Source organism: Phalacrocorax carbo, chromosome 2, assembly GCF_963921805.1.
Source record: "Phalacrocorax carbo chromosome 2, bPhaCar2.1, whole genome shotgun sequence".
In the NCBI taxonomy this organism is placed as follows: Eukaryota; Metazoa; Chordata; class Aves; order Suliformes; family Phalacrocoracidae; genus Phalacrocorax; species Phalacrocorax carbo.
The window spans coordinates 16,753,114-16,773,589 of NC_087514.1; the positions used below are offsets into that span (position 1 = coordinate 16,753,114).

A 20,476-nucleotide genomic window follows, 5' to 3' on the forward strand; every position below is an offset into this window, starting at 1 on the left:
ATCTCGGTGTCAATGAGCCTTAGTGTTAACCAAGGTGGCATTCTTGTTAGGTTACCTGTTTGCAACGACTAAGCATTAAAAGAGGTATCATATTTAAATTTCAGAGTTGTGGATGTGTATTTATTCTTATGCAGAGGTCAGACAGAAAGTGGGTCAGGGTGTGCTTCTTACTCAGATTAGAAAGCTCCTTTGAGTTGTCGCAGTTCAGGAACAAGTTATAGCAGTTGCATAGACTACTGGAAAACTATGAAGTCTCCAAATGGAGGAACTGGCTGTAGGTGACCCTGCTTGCACAGGGGGATTGGACAAGATGACCTCCAGAGGTCCCTTCCAGCCTCAGCCATTCTGTGATTCTCTAATTCTATGAACACCCTGATCTTTCTTCCTTTTGCTCTAAAAAATCCCCCATCCCAAGTTCAGGAGATGACGCAAGGCAAATTTCTGCCTATCAGTAATCACTCCTGGTACGCGGTCGTTCATCACATCACGTCTTTGCAAGATGGACTGGTTTATGATACAGAGGGTAAGGCCAGATTAAGGTCAAGCCCTTCCTTACACAAAGCATTGCACACTTGGAAAGTTAGATATATTAGTTCGGTGAAATGTAGTTACTTGCATGTCCTTGTGTGTGTGCCTTAAAGAGCTTCATAGGAAACTGGTAGAGACCACTAAAGACCATGTGTTACATTGCCACGTTTGCCTTCATCGTGCCACTTTCCCTCCACTTGTAATTGGAAATAGTGACAGCATCTTGGTAATTTTACCAATGCATTTTCTGTCTGAGATTCCCAATAGCTATTACTGCACCTCCTGGGCCATATGTTGTGGGTATGCATTTGATGTTCGTATTGGAATGGAAAGTGCCCTTTTTTGCAAAGTGAAATATATAAATACACACACATATATTTGAAAGATATTCCCTTTTCTTAAACTTAATCTGAGACCTTGCATCAGTATCTATGTAAATAAATCTTTTCTGCAATAAAAACTTGTTGCTTGTAGTCTGTCACATTAAAAAATAGATTTGAAACCAGTGAGAAGTCATAAATGGAAAAGAAAAAAGCTATTTACAAAAAAAACAGATGAAAGAAAACTCCTTTTGAATACAACTGTACAGAATCGTTGCTTTATATTAGAAGATACTGTAGTGAGTTTTAATATTGTTATGTCCAGAACATCGCAATTTCAAAGCGATAAACCTTAAGAATAAGACTGAAAAATACTTGCATATGGGACCTAATGTAAAGGTTACTGAACTCGTTTATAGCTTTTTTTTTTTTTTCCATTGACTTCAATGCACTTTGAACCGATCCAGGTTAACCTTCCCAGAAATGCTGGAAATGCTGGGAGGAAGATGAATGTGGAACTGAGGCAGAGAGAGGTAGCGGCTCTGTCTGGCAGGGGGTGATGACAGGACAGGGGGCTCAGGTTGTTTTGATTTGCTGAACTTGCGGTTGCAATGCGGGAAGAAACGCTGCCACCTCTTTTACTGATACTTGTTGGGAGACAACCATCATATATTACTCCGTATGTATGTGTATGTGCATGTGAGGTTTTTCAGAGCTTTGGATGAACGCCTTTTACACAGCATTTTTAAGATCAAAATCTATACAATTATGTGGATTCCTGCATGTAAATGATTTCAGGGAGTCTGGTGTTTTAGCATTTTTAATTTTCTAGTAGATTTTACGATAGCGTAAAGTGATAAATAATCTTTTGCGGCTGCCAGAGTTCTTTAACTATCTGCAGACACACCATTAGCAGGAGCAGTCTATGCCCAGTCAGTGTTCCTCATCCCTCCCTGGGAGACTGCTCAGAGGGAAGAGGGTTTCGAGGCATTTCCATGCAGGCCCTTTTGGCGGCAGTGCCACTGGGGCACTGGGGAGTCCCGGCTGGCCACGGTGTGCTATGGTCAGGAGGACATTTTTCTACCACGTAGTGGAGAAAGCTACCAGACAAGCATCGGATATTATTGACTTTCCATCACTACTGGCCTGTGTTAAAACCAGTGACATAGAAGAGAAAGGTTCCATTTCCCATTACCAGATATCCAATCCCCCTAGAAAACATCTGTTGAATCTGGGATGATGCCATGGTATTAGCTCTTCTGTTGCATGCTGTTTCATTGGCTGTTCTCAGCGCTGCCCTGTCTATCACAACGCATAATCTCTTTTCAGAGACGTTTCAACCACATCGTTAGGGTTCCCAGTCCCGTTTCTTTGAAAATTGGTGGTAGTTTTTTGCCTTTGGCACACAACTTGAAGTTTAGAAACTCGACTCTGTGCAGGGTGTAAGAAAGGGAACAAAAGTTTCCCGATGATTTCATGTCACAAAAGTTGTGCAAGGAAAAGAAGCGGGTCTGCAGAAACCCTGCAAGTTGCCGTGTTTATATTCCCAAGAAACTCACACGGGAGTGCCTCAGACACATAACTAAATGCTCCTCGAAATGCTCATTATTGAAGACAGTATAAGAAAATGGTCTTTAGAATTCATGTGATATACTACCAACTGGAGGGAGAATAATACAGAAATACTTTCTTGATGATGTGTGCTAAAGCAGCAGGCATTTAAGAGCAATGGATGTCAATCTCTGAGGTTTTTGTAAAGAATTGCGATTTATGATGTGTTAGGGTAAACAGTTGGATTATATTTCTGAAACGCATGTTACATCAGGTAAAATCATTGTGATTATAGGCTCTAGTACTTTAAGTCAGTAAGTTATGCACTAAAAGGCTGAAATTGTAAAACAAGTATGCTTATGCTTAACTGTTAATCCCTCTTTGTATCTATGCTGAGTAAACTACAAGAAAAGAGAAACTGCATTAAACAATAAAGGCATAAATGGCATGTTATGTCATCTTGATAAACAATGACTGTTTTACTGTTTTCCTTCAAGAAGCAACTGTGACTGGCCTCTGTATTCTCCCTCAATGGAGAATGTGCCTGAGTGCAAAAAAAAATGGAGGATTATTTAGAAGTTACTTTGTTCATGCCTCTGGTGAAAGCAGCACTTTCTCTGCATCTTCTCGCTTTGCTGCTTTTCCTTCATTTCCGCAGCTCTTATCTGTTACAGAAAGCTGGACTGTTATTTCAGCAACCAACTACTATCACACAGATGATGAGTTTCAAATAAAGTGAAATAAAACTTGCTTTAAGTGGTTTTGCAAATGTTTGACAGCAGAAGATAATAAATGAAAATAAATCTCCAATATTTCTCTTAATGCAATTTGTGGCATGTCAACGTCAAAGGATTCTAACAACAAATCAACAAATATTTGAATGAAAACAATATACATAACTTATTTTTCTGTATTAGAAACAACTGTCAAACAATTACCGTATGACTTCATGAATTAGTTGGTTGTTTTGAAATATTCCTGCTAGGATAAAAAAAAGGCGGAAAAAAAAAAAAAAAAGAGGCTATACGGGCCTTTGAGCCTGAACATATTGTGTCAATCATAAGCATATGCAATGTATCTAAGCCATGAGGTAAAAATTTTCTTTGTAAATTATTTCATAAATAAATAATTTGCCTGAAAAGGTTTATGAAAATATTTTTGCCATTATTAAGTTCTCTACAGTTCTTTTGTGGTGAATATAAACAGATTGATATTGACGTCTTCTTGATCTGCTTTATTTTAACTTGAAATGCAGAATGTATCATGCAAGCATTTTTTACAAAGATACGGTAACAAAGTTTTTCTGAGAGATACAGTATTTCATTAGAGTTGTCTACTCGAAACTAGGAAGACATATTTCGTCCTTCTCATCTTCGCTTATGAATGGCTTTTGCGGTTTCATTTTAAAAGCATATGCAAAGGGAGGCTTATGTCTTTTAAAAAATAAATCTCTCTAACATTGTGCTACAGGTGAAAAAAGGTGTGTTTGTTATCAAGGTTTACACGTGTTGAAACCTGTGCTTTCATTGTTATCGATCTTCCTCACGGTTTCTCTGTCATAATGCGAATAAAACCTGGGAAAGCTGCAGCCACACATACGAACTGGCTGGGATTTAAGGTGTGGGGGGCATCATTTCCTGGTTTAAAATAAAAAGACATTAATAAGCCTCACTAGAGCGGAGAAGCAAAGGGGAATAACCCTTGTTTAAATATTTTCCACTCAAGCCCTGCTTGTAAGATGCTTAGCCAAGTCATCAGACAAAATACCTGCTGATTTTAACCCTTCATAGGCAAGACATCTGCCAAGGGAACACTCACTCAGGGCTGACATACTCAGCAATAATAAAATCTAAATTGCAGAGAAGAACATGTTCGAATAGGTGCGAACGGGACAAAAATACTTGCTTTTCAGAATTCTGCATTCACTAAAATTTGTGCGAGTGGTTTGTGTCTTCCACTGTGATTCAGCCATGGCATTCGCAGCGTGAGAAAAAGTAAAGGTTTACGAAGTCAGGAAAGGTTCTGTGTGTGTCAGTGAGGTGCTGCTGAGCGTGGCCCTGACACCGAAGTATCGAGTCAGACTTTGTAACAAATTTTAACTTCCGATACTACTTTTCTTCTCATTCCACGTACAAACATCTCTACTGCTCGAACTGATTTTCTGCTGATGGGTGTGGAGGGAGTCCCACACATAATCTGTCGGTTCTCCTCTCCCCGTCTCGGGGATCCTACACTGTGCCTCATTGCGCAACTATATTTTACCTTCCATTTTCAACATGACAAGTTCACCTCTTCTATGTGAATTATTGCTTTTCTATTCATAAAGTGTTTTATCAGGCAATCCTACAAAAGAACTTAAGGGGGAAATGTGTTACTGGGTGATTTACATGAGCAATTACTTTACAAATCTGCCAGTGGATTATACTACACATATATGAAGAATGTTTAAGCTTGGAGAGAGGGCTGCAGATGCCATACGTTTTACAGTAGGGTTTCATTTGCGTCAGTGTGTATCTCTGAAGATTTTACGCTTTACATTTCACCGTGTATTTGAGAATAAAATTGTAAGGAAAAAGTTATGTCATTTCAAACATTTGGGGGGAAGCAGCTTCATCTCTCACACTGTAATGATTTAACTCTTTTCCAGCTTCTCCCCTGAATAACGTGTTAGCAGTCGCAAGCAGCCAGAATGCATCTATTTTAATGTGAAATCGGTTTAAAACGACTTGCATGGGAGGAAAAACACGCCATATAAAGTCACCTAACTGCAGAAAAATTGTGTCCAAATGCCCAACAAATGTTTACATAGTTTTTAACGCCTACTATATTTGGGATTTTAAAACCCTTTCACAGGAACCTTTTATGTACTGCTTCTCCTTAGAGAGTGTTTTTACATTAACATACAGACTTCTGGCAATTTGTAGCATGGCAGAAATCGGAGTATTTTCAATTGAAAAGGTTCTGCGCAGGCAGGAAAAGTTGGGAGGGTTTTCTCACAGCAGCTTGGGGCTGACTTGCGATTGGTATCAAAGAGCAGGCGGTAATGGGGAATATTCATCCCAAAACTTGGGAAGCGTCTGTCCATCCGCCCCAACACCAGCACTGACCCGGGGGGGGGGGGGGGGGGAGCGGGGGGCACGGCACGACACACGAGGGAGACGACACTAAATCTGCGTTTCCCGGCGGGATCCTCCGTGCCCCGCGCCGAGCTCGGAGCTCCCGAGGGAGCAGCTATTGTCGCGCGCGGGTCGCACCTTTCAGCCCACCCCCCCGCCACCCGTTTTTTAGCCCCGCAGGACCGCGGCGGCCCGAGTGACAGCAGAAGGCAGCGCAGCCTCCCGCGGGCCGCGCTCGGGGAGCGGCTCTGGCCTGCGGGCTGCTCCCGCTCCAACTTAGCCCAAGTCCCCGCGGCCGCGGGGGCGACGCGCCCCCTCCGCGGCCTCCGCTCGGCCGCCTCGGCCGGGCTCGCCGGGGCCGGGGCCGCGCACGCCCGCGTCCGCGCCCGCGCCCGTGGCCGTGGCCGTGGCCCGGCGGCGGAGGCCGCGTCGCGTCGCGGCGGGCGGAGGCGGGGGGCGGCGCGGGCCGCGCGGCGGGGCCGCCTGCACTGTCTCTTTAAGGGCGCTCCGTCTGGGGTGGCGCTTTCCTCCGCGAAGGCTCCTTTGATATTAATAGTGTTGGTGTCTTGAAACTGACGTAATGCGGGGAGACGGAGGTCCTGACAAGCGATAACAGTCCTGATAACGCGCCGGCCGCCCCGCGCTCCCAGGCCGCCGCCTCGCCGCCGGCGGGGGCCGCCGCGCCGTGCCCCGGCCCGCGCCCCCCGCCCCGCCGCGCCGCGCCCCCGCCCGCGCCCCCGCCCCGCACCGCACCGCACCGCCCGCCGGCGGCCGGCGGGCCCGTCGCCCCCTCCCCGCCGAGCGGGGCCGAGGGGGGAGGCAGCGGCGCCGCGGCCCCCCGCCCCCCCGCCCCCCCCCCCCCCCTCCCCGGCCACCGCCACATAATCCGCGGCCAACTCCGCCGGCAGCAGGAGACGGTTCATGGCTCACGCCGCGGCTCCACCATCTTCCAGGCTGCCGGGGCTGTTGCTGACGGTTAATCAACAGGTAAGGCGCGGGGGGGCGCGGGCGGGGGCGGCCCGGCGGCGGGGAGGGCGCCGCGGCCGGCGGGCCGGGAGGGGGCGGCGCGGCGGCGGCGGCGGCGGCGGGCGCGGGGGGGGGGGGGGGGCGGGGGGGCGCCGTGCGGGGCGGGGGCGCGGCGCCCGCGGCATGTGCCCGGGGAGGGGGGGGGCAGCGGGGGGCACCCCCCTCCCCAAAAATAGCCCCCCCCCCAAAAAAAAACCCCAAACAACCCCAACAAAAGCGGGGGGTGGGCGTAATCACGGGGGGCTGCTCCGGTTTCACAGGCTTTTTTTGGTGCATCCCCCCCCCCCCCGGCGCCCCCCCTCCCCCCCCCCCCCCGCCGGTGGGTCAAAGCCATGTGTGATGGCTGGAAATTGGCGACTTCAAAACCGCAGTAGCCCCGCTGGAGTCGGGAGGGTCAAGTTCAGCGGCGGCGGCGGGCAGGGGGAGCAGCCCCCCGGCCCGGAGGCGGGGAGGGGAGCGGCGGCGGCGGCCGCGGGCTGGTGCGGTGCGGTGCGGTGCGGCTCGGCTCGGCTCTGCCCTCCCCTCCGCGCCTCTCCGCGCCTTATCTCCGCGGCCGCCGGTTCCCCGGCACCGGGGCGCTCCGGGGGGAGGGGAAGGGAGACGCGGGGGGTGGAAGTAGAAGACGAGCAAAGAGGGTTTGCATCCGATGAGCTGCAGTCGCACAGTCCTGCCGCTCCTGCCGCTGCTGGAAGTTTTAATGGGGATCATGACAAGCGGGGCACAGAGACACCATCATGAAGAGTAGTAAGTTTGGGAAAAACTTTTTTTTCCTGTTGTGTTTTTTTTTTTTTTTTAATTATTTATTTTCCCTTCCCCTTTTCCTCCTCCTTGCCCGGGGACACACCGGGGGAGGCCGGGTGCGGAGCTGTGCTGCGCCGGGAGGGGGGCTCGGGGTCCCTCCCGGTCACACCGGGGGAAAAGGCGACGTGGTGGTGGTGATTATTTTTTTGTTTTGGTTTGGTTTGGTTTTTTTGAAATCAGAGCGCAGGGAGACGTAAAACTTTTCCCTCTTAAAGGCGAAGCTGTGCTCTCCGCGCTGCGTCCCCACGCTCGGCTCTCCCCTGCCTGCCACAACTTCGTGGAGCGTCTCACTTTCTGTTCCCCCCCCCCCGTCCCCGCCGCCCGGGGGCTGCCGGCGGGGGGCTGCTCCCCGCTTTAGTTACCCGCCTGTTTGCTTTTCGGGAGGGCGGAATGAATGGAGGCGAGGCCGGAGGTGGAGGGGCTGCGGGCGGTGGGGGCTCCGCGCCCCGGGCACCCGGGGCGGGCCGGGCCGGGCCGGGGGTGAGCGGCCGCGGGGCCGGGGCCGGGGCCGGGCAGGGACGCGAGCGGCTCCCCAAGGGGGACTTGACATTTCGGGGGCTTTGTTTATCTGCCTCCCTGCTGCAAATCAAGGCGCTCAGACATCCCGGCACTCCTACGCGGTTCCTAGTGGGGCCCTCTAGCCTCCTCTGTATTTTATCTTTTTTTTTTTTTTTTTTTTTTTTTCCCCAATCGGTTGTATTTTCTGTGTGCAAATGGCCAACCTCTCAAGTGCGCTGCCCGAGCTGCGGGCATGAGTGATCAGTTGAAGTGGAGAGACGTCTCCCCTCCATCACCCCGTCCTCCGCCAGTGCGGGTCCCCTGCCTGGCAGGGCTGGAGCCAGGGGCACCTCAGCACACTTGGGGTACCAAGGCGAGGAAAATCCCCTCCGAGGGGAAGATATTTTCTAGTAAAAAGAGTGTAAACTATTACGCGGACCATGCTGCCTTCACCGCTTTTACAGCGCGCGGCGCATTTTGAATGTTGATTGAAACAAACAATAATTTAATACGCTCCAGGTTTTATTTAATCGAGTTCAGTAAGTCTCTCAAGCAACCATCAAACTTCTTTGCCATTCAGGCAGTCGTCTTCAACTGCGCAACTGAATCCTATGGATGTTGGTGGCATCATGTTACTTTCCTGTTGGTTTTAGGAAAAGTTGAACATTTAGAAAAGACTGCCAGAGTTAAAAATGCAAGGGGCAGCAAAGGAAAGTGGTGGTAAGAGCCAGTTCCTGACGTGGACAAAATGAGAATAAAAGTTACAGTAGTCTTCTGAACTGCAGTGTGTGTTTGCCTCAGGTTCACAATACGTGTGTTAGGTTAGACAGCTCTCTCAGATATTCCACCAGAGTGACATTTAAAAAAAGCCCTCCAAAAGAGTGAGGATTTTTTTTTTTTTTTTGAAGCACTCTGGTTCTATGAGTAAATACAGGGTTTGTTTGAGAACATCAACTATTTCCTGTAAATTGTGATGCTGACAAGACTGTCTGGAAATGATATCAACACTTTGAAAGATTTTCTTTTTTTTTTTCTTTTTTTAACCACTGAATGAAAGTTTGTTAACAACGTGGTCAAACCAAACAAGTGGAACTTTTCTTTCTAGAAGGGGGGGGGGGGGACAAAAAAGACTTTTTCTTTTTCCCTCTTTAAAAATGTATACCTGCTTGAGGTTTGCCACATAGAATCAACAGCGCTGGAGTTCAGTAGTGCATCAGTGCCTATATACAAGTTAATCCTTGGGCTGTTTGTGACAACAGAAGTCTGCTTCACCTTTTTAAGACCAAGAGAGATTAGATATGAGCAGTCAGTTCATAACCCACCCTGTTCTGTGTGATTATCGCTTTTCTTTTTGGTTACACATAATAACTTTTCTCTGAAACTTTGCATATACGTAGTCACAACAAAGTAAGTAAAGGGCAAAGTTGCATCAGCTTTTAAGCTTACATGTTTTGCCTGTGATCCTCTAAACCAGACTCTTAACACTGGGCAATCTTTGCCTGTGAGACTATGGCTTTATTTTTTTCTTTATTTTCATAGTAATGTTAACAAAGAAAAAATATGTAAATGACAACTTCAGAGATCTGAGACTTCTCTGGGCATCAAACACGATGCAGCCAGGTTATCCTCTTATATTTTTAATGCATTTTTAGCATAATTTACACGATAGCTTTGTGGGTTGCCTTATGTTTTTATTGGTGATCGAGTAAATTCAGTATTATTTTATGAACCCCTAGCAGGATTATTTTTCTATCACGTGTTGTCTATCATTTGTAGTAAACTTTTGTAGTACACACTGTTATCACGCACGCTCTGGCTGCGTGTGAAGAACATTATTATTCACGAATCGTGATTGTGCATTAATAACAGTGTAGTACTAAGTCCTGTGTGTGGACTCGAGTGTCTGTGAAATGCAATGGTTGCTTGTTAAATCTCTGCGTTTCAATCATATTATATTTTAATGCTAGTTGACACATAGGGTTTTGTATTTTCAAAGCATTGTGCAAACAATGACTAATTACTTTCTGTTCATGCGAATTACCTCTTTTAGCACTTTATCAGGCAGTTGCTTTGAAACAAAACTATTTTACATTACAGTGTGAAAGAGTTAAAAAATTAGCAAAGACGTTTAGGAAAAACCCAAAATTTTAATTACAAACAGGCAACTTTGGGTATGTATTTAAATTTTTCTTTTTATGTGGAACTTTCCTTCTAAGTTTGAGGGGGGCGTGTGTGTATGAATATTTATGTCTCTTAAAAACTCTTGACAATATTTTAATGTAATAATCTTAATAGAAACATTCTCAGATCTTAACTGCAGCCACACTGGCAGTATCGCTTTAATAAAGGTTTGTGGGTAACACCAAATATAACATTGTGAGAAAGTTTATGGTTAAATATTTTTGAACATGACAGGCTGGGAATCTGACAACCCTTTTTGTTAGGTGAAAGTAAAGTGGAAATAAATTACATTTTTAATACAGTTTCAGTTAAAACAAACTGCCACCTGGTAGTAAAAGTATTGGCCTTGAACAGAAATATATTCTGATTAAGGTATTCTAACTGGTGTGTAAAATGAAGCCATTCATTCAGTAAACTGACAACTTTCCAGTTGGTGTTTGCCCTTGCTTAATTTAGTTTCCTCAACACAACTAGTGAGGTAGTCTGGGTCTGTTTTTGGCAGTCCCGGGCGACTGGAAGCTCGGGCATTTTTGTCCCAAATATTACACCTCGCGAGTTAAAAAGCAGTTGGTTAAAAAGAATAGCAGGCAGGTATGAGAAAAGAAGGGTTTCTCTTTTTTTTGTTTCTGAAACTTTCTTAAGTTCTTACCTAGTAAGAAAGCAACGCTATTTTCAAATACGGGTGATTAATACTACAGCCAGCGTAGTTTGCACCCATCTATTGTATAAATACCATTGCCTGTTGACCTTTGGATACATTAATTACAGCATATCTGGTCTAGGTTCTACTATTTTTGTCTGTCCAGAAGATAAATAAAAGTGCCCTTTCCAGTCCTCCTGGAGAAGAAGAACTTTTTTTTCTCTTGGCACTGTCATGAATTATGGAGTTCTTTTTCCCACCCTGTGCCAATGAAGTTCTCTTTTGACTTTAAAAAGATAAGCCTGCATCCAAATAGAGAATATTTGGTTACTTTAGGGCTATTTTCGCATTAGTTTTTATGGCACGTGCAAACTTTCTGGGCTTTGCTTTTTTTGGGTTGTGTGTTCGCTAATTAAAAGGAAAATACGTAATGAGTTATATCAGATGATGTGAAGGATTAAAGTACAATTACACCATTAAATAGTAAATGTTTACAAGGGCAAGACATGAAACTACATTTTTCAGAATATGCTTATTATTCACTTCTGGATGTTGTTTTGCACCTAATCAATAAAGGGCCTTCCAGAACGCAGCTCCTTAGCCAGTTGTATACGTGCCCAGAACATAAGAAACACTGCTGGGGCAGAGGAGCGTGGGGGGGAGTGAAGGGGTGGCATATTATTCTGACTTCTCGTCATGCAGACCAAGGCTCAAACGAAACACGGAGCACTGGGAGAATAACTACCGTGGTCTCGATTTAAGTCCCCAGTGGACATTTTGTCACACCTCAAAAGCGTTGCACAACTGAACACCCTTCCACTTGATGTGCCGTCCGGAGTCAGAGGAGTCTCTGGTTTGGCGTCACGGGGTTTAGAAGACTGTGATTTAGGTGAACTGGCATAGCTGCATGTAAGAAACTTTGTTTAATAGCTGTCTATGTTTTATTCATGTTCTGTGCTATCGGTTTCTTATTTTCTAGTACCTTTAAAGTGGTTCTTTAAAATTTAATAATAACAGCACCAGTGGAAAATACATCTAAAATTTAATAGAAATTGCTAATCTTTCTGTCAGTGATTTTTATTATGGTCCTGCCGCATTAAGTACAGACTCTTACTCCTGCTGCAGATCTCTGTACATGGATTTAGAAAAGCTATAGAGTGAATATTCTTCATTAAATTGCATAGCTGCCACGAGTGGCACTTCCGTAGGATGTTCCTACAGAACCCAGTTGGTTCCATCCCGTAATGTTCAGTGGAACTTTTCCATGCTCGCAGGGGATGTGTGCGAGTACAGCAGCTACAACAGAATTATTTCTGCCTTGAAAACAGAATTATTTTGAATCACAAGGTTCAGTCCTAATAGTGATTTTTTACTTTCTTAGCTGCAGTTCACGCGTGTCTAATTTCTCTTAAGTCTGCTTTCTTTCCGGGCTCAGATCAAGTTTTTTTTTTTCCCCTTAAATTTATTTAAAAATATTTAATTTTTAAAATGTTACTAGCCCTTTAAAAAACCTGTAATAAATGCTTTACAAGTGGCTAGACACCTTCCCTGGTGGTTTAATTTATACAAGCAGGAAACTTTCTCTCCTTCTTTCTCTCTCTCTTTCTTGTTTTCTTTAAATCAACTGACGTAATGCCAAACTTTGCTTTAAAAGAACAGACAGAAGTAATTGGTAGCTTTTAACTTTTAATAATGTTCTGGATTGGTTTTAGTGGCCAAACTGCCATTTTTTTAAAATTCAAGTAAAAACGGGCTTGTGGCCTGAGGAAGAAAGGCCCTGTTGATGCAGTTATTTTTATTCTTGTTTTTCAATCTGTTATTAAAAATCTTTCCTGCTGAGCTCTGCTGGATTTCTCCAATTGCTCTTTGTGATGGCTGGTGCATTTCAGGTTACGGTAACTTAAACTATTTTCTGATTTTTTTTTCTTCTTTTTTTTTTTTTTCCCCATGGGCATTTTGAGATGGTTTATCCTTTTTTCGGTTTGATCCCCCACCCACCCCTTCTCTCTCGCCCAGCACCCAGAGCCTTCTTTTCGAGAAACAATTTATTTTGATTCAGAGAGGAAGAGTATATTAAACATAGCTTTGGTGGCAGTTCAGTGAATATTATTTTCATGGTATGAGAGTGTTTTACACCTGTTAGTGATGCTGGTTGGGAAGATATTCACTGCCCATTGCAGAAGACAGGAGAGATTCTATCTTGCAGAGCGGCCACTTTCTGTGCGCTCTCCACCCCATATTTTAAAGCTAAACCAGATTTTAAAATACGTTTAGTAATAGTCCCTAGCGATCTATATCTGTTTGTATTATGCTGATATTAAAACCAAGAAAACCCAACAAAAGGTTTTTTTAAAAAATTATACTTAAATTTTCTATACTTAAGAAAATCCAGTCTACTGTCGTGTCTTTTCTTTCCTAATTTCTTTATTTTGTTTAGAGTTTTCTGGCTTATTTCCTTCATTTCTCTTCTACGTCTGCTGGGGTTTCGAACACAAGCAAACTTTCTACGGTAAAAGACGGAGTTGGGCAATAGACTTTCTTGACGAAGTTGACGTCAGGACGACTTCATAAGTTGGCAAGTAGGGAAATCGTTCAAAGACGAAGTTGGCTTGTGCCAGTTTTCCCTTCCTTTAGGGGAGACACTCCACCCAGTAGGAGGTTACCCCACCCAATGTGGAGAGCTATAATTCAGTGGCAACACTTTAAATGTCAATCCTCCCTAGGGTTTAAACCCCAGACTTGTCTTGCCTCAATCTTTAAATTTAATCTAACATTCAATCTGTTGAAGTAACATCTCATCTTCATAAGCACTTTTTGGGCCTGATCCTGCAATTCTCATTTTTGAAAAATACTCATTGACGTCAGGGGAACTTTTGAATTCAGTAAAGGCTGCAGGATTGGCCTCTGCAGAGTTGTGTGTGTCTATGTCTGTCTGTAAGATTGTCTGCCTGATGAATATTGTATAATCTGTGTTGTTAAAGATGAAATTGTAAAATACTTCCTTTGTAGTCTTAAAAATCTGTAGTCCTGGAGTTGTAATGCTATAAAACAGATTTTCCTCAGGAAGTGAAGTATACTTATTTTTATTTAGCGTTTTCTCACACTAACATACGAGTTTGAAAAGTTCCAACCCTGAAGAATTTAAGGCTTTTCTGCCATTTCTCTATATTTCTCTATATCATGCTCTAGACGTATTTTTGAATGCTGCTTTTGGCAATTTTTTAATCTCTAGTGGAAAATGAACACCACGGCCTGTAGCTTAGTGCCCACAACAACCCTTGGGGTACTTGGATAATAATGAGAACTCCCAAGATAAAATTTTGGGGTATTCTCAAAGTCAACATGTAATTTTTATAGGCATACTTTACTTCATCATGGCGCCTGTTCTCAAGCATCCTTTTCAGATCCCCCATTCCATTTAGTGAGGCTGACAATGCAGGAGGGAATATGTAATTTGATATTGTAAAAATGTTGTAGAAAAAGCACCGATGTGTTCATATCTCTGCATTTTGAAAATATGCCAGCATTTTTAGTTTACTAATATATCTAACAACGTCCATAAAAGATGATGTTAAAAATCATCAATGCACTTATGTTTCTCAGCAAGCTTTACTTAAACAATATGCTTCAGTTTTGCCTCAAACCATTTCAAGCCACCTCTGATCCAAGAATGTACCAGTTCTTGGTTCCTGGAAGATTAAGCATGACAGTTTCTATTATATAATGAACAGCACTATTGTTTGAACAAAGGTAACATATTTTGATTTGTGTACTTTTTTTTGGCAGCTGGCACTAGTGTAGGTCTAAAATGAGTGGTGATCTAACAGTGTAAATATCCGAATGTTCTTGAAACACACACAGTATAGATGTAATGTGTTTAAATCATTGAATCTATCTATATTATATAGAATGTGTATGTATGTGTATATACAAAGCCGTAAATGGTGTGTTCTGCTATCTGTAGCCTTCAAATGTGTATCCTTTGGGTATTCCTGACCTACTTTGCAAAGTCTGCAAGTCTAAAATACATACTGAAACCTAAAAAATTAAACTTACAGCTTGGTGGTTCACAAAAACAGCAGGGGGGAGTTTTTGCTAGTAGTTAATTTAAAAAAAAAAAAAAGATAGCATACTCTGCCTAGACAGATACCTTGCAGACTGCTTTTGGATATCCCAGTGACTGTACTGGGATTATTTTAAAAAACAAATTCTCAACTGATCTAAAAAAAGTTTGAAGTAGATACTGAAGTTAAGTATCGCCTAAAATTCCGACATGCAGATGTGGTTTAATGTTTAATGGAAGTTAAATGAGTTAGGATAAAAAAATTTTCTTTGGGAGTAGGTGGTTTTCAGTGTTTCCGAAGTACGATTCTTTTTAACTTTCTCACACGCCGCTCTTCAAGCAAATGCTACAAGTTACGTGGAACATCATCCAAAGCTTACTAAGCAGATGAAACGTTGCTTCATGAATTCAATTAATGAAAGATACCTCCAATTTCAGTTTCCTAATCTGAACATAGTTTGCTTTCCTATTTAGTGTTCTCATGTTTAGGTGTATTAAATATACTGATCAGATGTTCTCCAGCTGCAGTTACAGAGTATAAACCAAAAATGCAATACTTGCCGATGGTTGCCGGGCTTTCTCCTCCTGCATACATAGATATGGACATGCACGCACACACAATTAATAAAGTAAACCTTGCCCCAAATACCTGAGGCAAAAGCTTGTGAAAATGGATTAGCCTTACCATGTGCCTTGCAGGTAAACAGTATCTGACTCTGCTAGCGAACTGGGAGAGGAGAGCTCTCGCGCGGAGGCTGCCTGCCCATGCCACCCTGGCACCCAGCTCTGGATGCTCAGGTCTGGGGGCTGTCAGTAAAAATCCCACATCTCATTTCAGTTGTCACAGTGGGGGGAAGGAAAGAAACAGTAACTCAGGTCTCCCATCTACTGTATATACTATTTTCTTTCTGTGGCCTGATATAGGTGTCTGAAATTCATGCCATCTAATTAGTCTCCTTCCACGGTCTTCAGATCTGGAGTTTTCTTTAGAACTCAACTCCTATTTGCATGTTATGTCTATCATGAAAAAAAATATAATGGATTAAATTAATCCTGTAATAGTTGTTTGAGCATACTGTAGGAATGTAAATATTTTTGTGGCATTGAGCTCATATTTCCAGTCTTATGGTGGGGGGGTAAGATCAGAAGTTATCAACAACATACATCTCAGTCATTCAGCTACAATAAATCTTCTAAGAAATACCCACACCTTGCACACCCAGTGATACTCTCCAAGACTTGAAATGCTGCACACAGCCGTATCTTATGTGTAGGTCCATAAGCACAAACAGTAGATGTATTTTCAACTACAGTCAGATAGTATGGTAGGCTACAGCAGCAGCAAAGTAGTCCATGGACAAAAAGTTAGGTTGCCAGTTGATTGCTGCTGGCTGTGTGGCCCTCCAGGTTGCCTTCTCCCTGGAAAAAGTCCAGAAGAATCGTTAATTGAAAAGAAATGTGGGGTATGGCTCTGACTCCAGCTCCGCCACAGTTCAGGATACAAAGCATTAAGCGCTTCATCTGTATCAGGTCAGAAGTGATCATGCATTATCCACTTTTATCTAGGTATCATTCTGTCATATGTAAGGTATGCTCTGCCTTGTCTCTGTTACTCTGCCTCTCCGTTTCTCCCTCACGCCTATCGGTCTCTCTTTGGCTGCTATATGCACATACATACATTCTAAAAATACATGGAAATGGAAGTCCATCTGTGTTGCATAATTTTTTTTACAAAAACATCAGTGTTTGTATTGTTCTTTCTCTGAGCCCTTAATGAGTTTAAAGAATTTAATGTGACTTAATGAGGGTTCTTATTCTATTTCTGACACAGAGACTAATGAGGGAAAAGTAGAACAAATTGAAAACCAACTTTTACTTGTGGTTAGTTTCATGATGTCATCAAATGCAGGATATTACAACTCCTGGAAAAGTTTACAAATCTAGGCAGGAATCCATTTTGCATCACTGCCTTTCAGTTGTTTACGACACAAAGTTTGCTAGCGAGAAAACAAAGTTTAGCATAGCTTGGTTATTTTTTTTTTTTGGATGTTTGGGCTGGTTTGATTTTTAGGCGAATGATTTTTATGGAAGTAAATCAAACCTGCTTTGCCTGGCAACCTGGGGGAAACTTAGGTATGACCGAACATTGACTTAAACTACTCTGATTATGGCCCTGATCTCCCCCTGTACTTGCAAGAGACAGAACTTCAGCTGACTACATCTAGAGTAAGATCTGATCCTCATCGGGTAAATTCCTAATTATGTTGCAGATTACTGAGGGGGAATGGTGGTTTTGGGGATCCATGTTGCACTTTCTTCCAGTTTGCTGCTGTAAAGCAGTTTCCTTGGGCTCTGGATACAGTAACAACGTTTTGTATGGCTCCATCGTGCGTTTTTGCTGCCCTGCTCAGGATGGGCAAGCAGTATTTCACCACGCAAAGCTGCCGTTCAGTCGGACCATGGTTTGGTCTGTCACCTTTCAAAGTGATTCTTTTGGTTTGGAATCAGTTCACTTCCCAAAGGGGAATGAAAGTAAAAAGTAGGCTTAGGTAGTGCACCTGCTTCTGAGCCCTGCTGCTGCTCACTGGCTTCACGGCCACGCTTTCTTCTTGTTCCTCGCCAGCTACTCTCTGAAAGGCTCGTAGAAATTAGCAGTGGAGTGACTGAAGCTCTAGTATCACACGTATATCCATGTAAGCAGGCTGTAATGCCCTCAAAAAGCTGTATGCCATGCCGTGGGCATCAGGATATTTTTGACAGGCCAAGGGAAGCACTGACTTTCATCATCCACAGAATGTGCTTTTGATATAACCAAACTGCAAAAAGTTGCAGCGTAGTAAATACAATGCTTTTCTATACCATCTGATTTCTTTTTTTCAGCAACAGCTAGTATTTTTAGCAATATCAGATAAATCGCAGAATGGCGTGATTGCTTAGGTTGACGTTAACCCTTGGCTCTTCTGCTGTTGCGCAGCATACATCTGAACTGTGATGGATTTTATTGCTTTGCATTTTATTTTTTTGCAATTAGTTGTTGGTTGCATGTTGTTGACTGCAACATGAGATAGTTCAAATAAATTAATAAAAATTTGAATTGGAAATAGGGGCATTTTTAACCAACTTTCTTGAGCATTATCATGCAAACAGAAAAAGAGAATAAGTTGTTTGGTTGGTTTTTATGTATGTATATATGTGTGTTTGTGGTTTGTTTTTTTTTTTCTTAATGAAGGTTTTAATAATTTGGTTGTTCAGCAAACATGAGTATGTTCTGAAAATATTTCTCACAGAAGGCAGGTCTGAGTCGACAGCTTTTAGGTAGACAGTTTTGTTACAACATACGGAGTCTAGAGCCGAAAAACTGTTTTCTGGAGTTTTAAAACCATTGGAAAGTAAGATTTATTGGACCTTAAATATCCCAGTGGTGCAAATTTATTTGGTGTTCATGGCAGTCTCAGCTTACCTTTCCTTAGAGATATGCTGTGTTGCTGCATTATCTAAGGAACATTTCAAATGGGTTTGTCTAGCTTTTTTTTCCTGCAGTAATTTCTCAATTTTTATTTGCGCATATGAAAATCTTTACTAACAAAGATGACCTGGCAGCTCTGTTCAGCTTTCTGGTGCAAAACGTTTTACCTGAATGGGACAAAATTAAGAATCTGAATTTAAAGATTTTTGTTTCAATAGTGGAGCGTGACAGTGGCTAGTTGTCAATGGGAAGGAGCTTAAAAAATAGTCACAGGAGAAAGAAAAAGCAGCTGTGGAATTTATTTTACTGGGTGAAAGGAGACTCATAGTTAAGCATGCTTACCTTCTTAGGTTTTCAGAATTTATTGCCCAAAAGACACATGCCTGAATAGGATAAGAACTAGGATATTGTAAAACCCACTATGACATGAAGTGCTCTTACTGCGTATGAATACAATATATTTATTTTTTCTCTCCAGCAAACTGTGACTTCCTTTGTCTTGTCAGAAGGAATTTCAGATGAGACCTTACCAGAGTAACACTGCCATAAACCCCACACTCCTCAGCTGTAGCTCTGTGCAGCACGATACGGTCCGTGGTAGTTTTCACTGAGCTACTGTGCTGCTTGCAGTCAGGAATGGGACTGGACTGACTTGACTTTTGCAGAAAATGTGCGTTTTTGTAGAAAATGTGCTACATGAAGGAAGGAAGGGCAAGGAGAGCAAAGAGAGTGCTCTGATATATGAGCTGAGATTATGGATGTTGTAATGCCATTTATTGTAGGATACTATAGAAAAATCACATTGGGACCAAAGTTCCTGTGGATTACCAAATGATATTTATTACCATTTTCCTGTGTTTTCCCTGGTAAGGATCTAATCCCTCAGTGTCTGGAGCTGCGTGGAGTTAAGAATTTGTTCATTCAGAGAGGAAAACCTTGCCAGCTATGGGATTTCACTATTTCACTACCTGTATTTATTTATTCCCCCCCTTAAATTTCCCAGAGTGAGGGGGTTGAGAGTGGAAGGGAGAGATGGTGGATAGGTAAGCTGAGGGAATAGCAGGGGCACGTATCTGCTTTAGTAAATAGTATTTACTGATTACTGTTTACTGTCAAGCAGATTACTGCAGTTGTGTTTCTGTGAAGCAACCCGTACGCAGACAGTGCGAAGGAATGAAGCAAAGTCGTGTGCAATTCTGAGGTGACTAAAAGATGTGCTTGTGACATACTTCTAGCAAAAGCCATTTTCGGTTGCCTGGTACCGTCCCCAAACACTATAATTTTGCGAGTGACACATTTGATTATGAGCAGCCATCAAAACGCTCATAGGCATCTTGTTTGAAAGAAGAATGTGCTTGAATTAAATATTTGCAGGTCAGAGAAATACGTTGATTTGTTCTTTTAATTTGTTCTTGGGCTTCCTGCCCTTTCTGAATTTGTTCGATAGGTATTCAGTTTTGGAGTTTATTTAAAAGAGATGATAAAGTATATGCTTTTGCATTCCTTACTTGGGCAGAGCTTCCATTTGCTTCCTTGGGAGAGTTGGTCTGAGCAAGAACTGCTGCCTGCTTTTGCCTTGATACGGAGAGGATGTGTAAGTATAGGGGTCCCCTCATCTTCAAAGCTCCCTTTCTGTGATGAGCTCTTTGCTTCCTGGGGAAGAGATTTTCAATCTGATTTGCAATCTGATTTTCAATCCCTTCTGTCAAGTTTTAAGGAACAGTATGAACTGTATTAGTAGAGCTGGCAGTAAGGAAAAGGAATGGAAGTTGGGCACATCTCACCTCTGTGTTAGGTGGAATAAGGTATAAAAAGCCTCTGCCGAGCTTGCCTGGTAATTCTTTGGTTATCATCTTCTCATGATGGAATAAGCACGTAGAAAAAACACAGGAGTTAATGTTTACTTTTTGGATGCTTTATTGTCAAGCAAAAAGAACTGATAGTTTCATGGTTAAGTGCCTAAAGCTGTTTTTGGCTTTGCAGTTGTTGAATTAATCACCGCGAAGCTAACTAATTGTGTACTTTTTAAAGCTTCCCCCCCATCCCCTTTTAATGAAAGGGAGCTATTTTACTCTTTCTGACTCTGAAGTCGGGTTATCCCATTAACTACTAGCACCAAGCTCTTCAGCTGTTCTTTTCTTGAGTTAGGAATCATTCTTCTAGTAGATGGTGAATTTATTTACTGATTCAGTTAGTATGGGTTTCATTGCCCATGGTATAGAATGGGCAGAAGCATTTTAAAACACTGTTTAAAATCGTATAGAAAACGCTGGCTCCTTAATTCTG

General features: G+C 42.9%; 1 protein-coding gene across 4 annotated transcripts in view; it reads left to right on the forward strand.

Moving 5' to 3' along the window:
• Window positions 1–6,254: 6,254 nt before the first annotated feature.
• The window catches only part of TRPS1 (transcriptional repressor GATA binding 1), a 222,402-nt gene continuing 208,180 nt past the window's right edge, over window positions 6,255–20,476 (forward strand). For 2 of the 4 annotated variants that reach the window (XM_064442209.1, XM_064442206.1), the window contains exon 1: window positions 6,255–6,502. The gene's annotated coding sequence lies outside the window, so the exon portion shown is untranslated. Of the gene's footprint in view, window positions 6,503–6,877; window positions 7,286–20,476 lie in introns of those variants that run through there. The other 2 variants (XM_064442210.1, XM_064442207.1) reach the window with 2 other exon arrangements.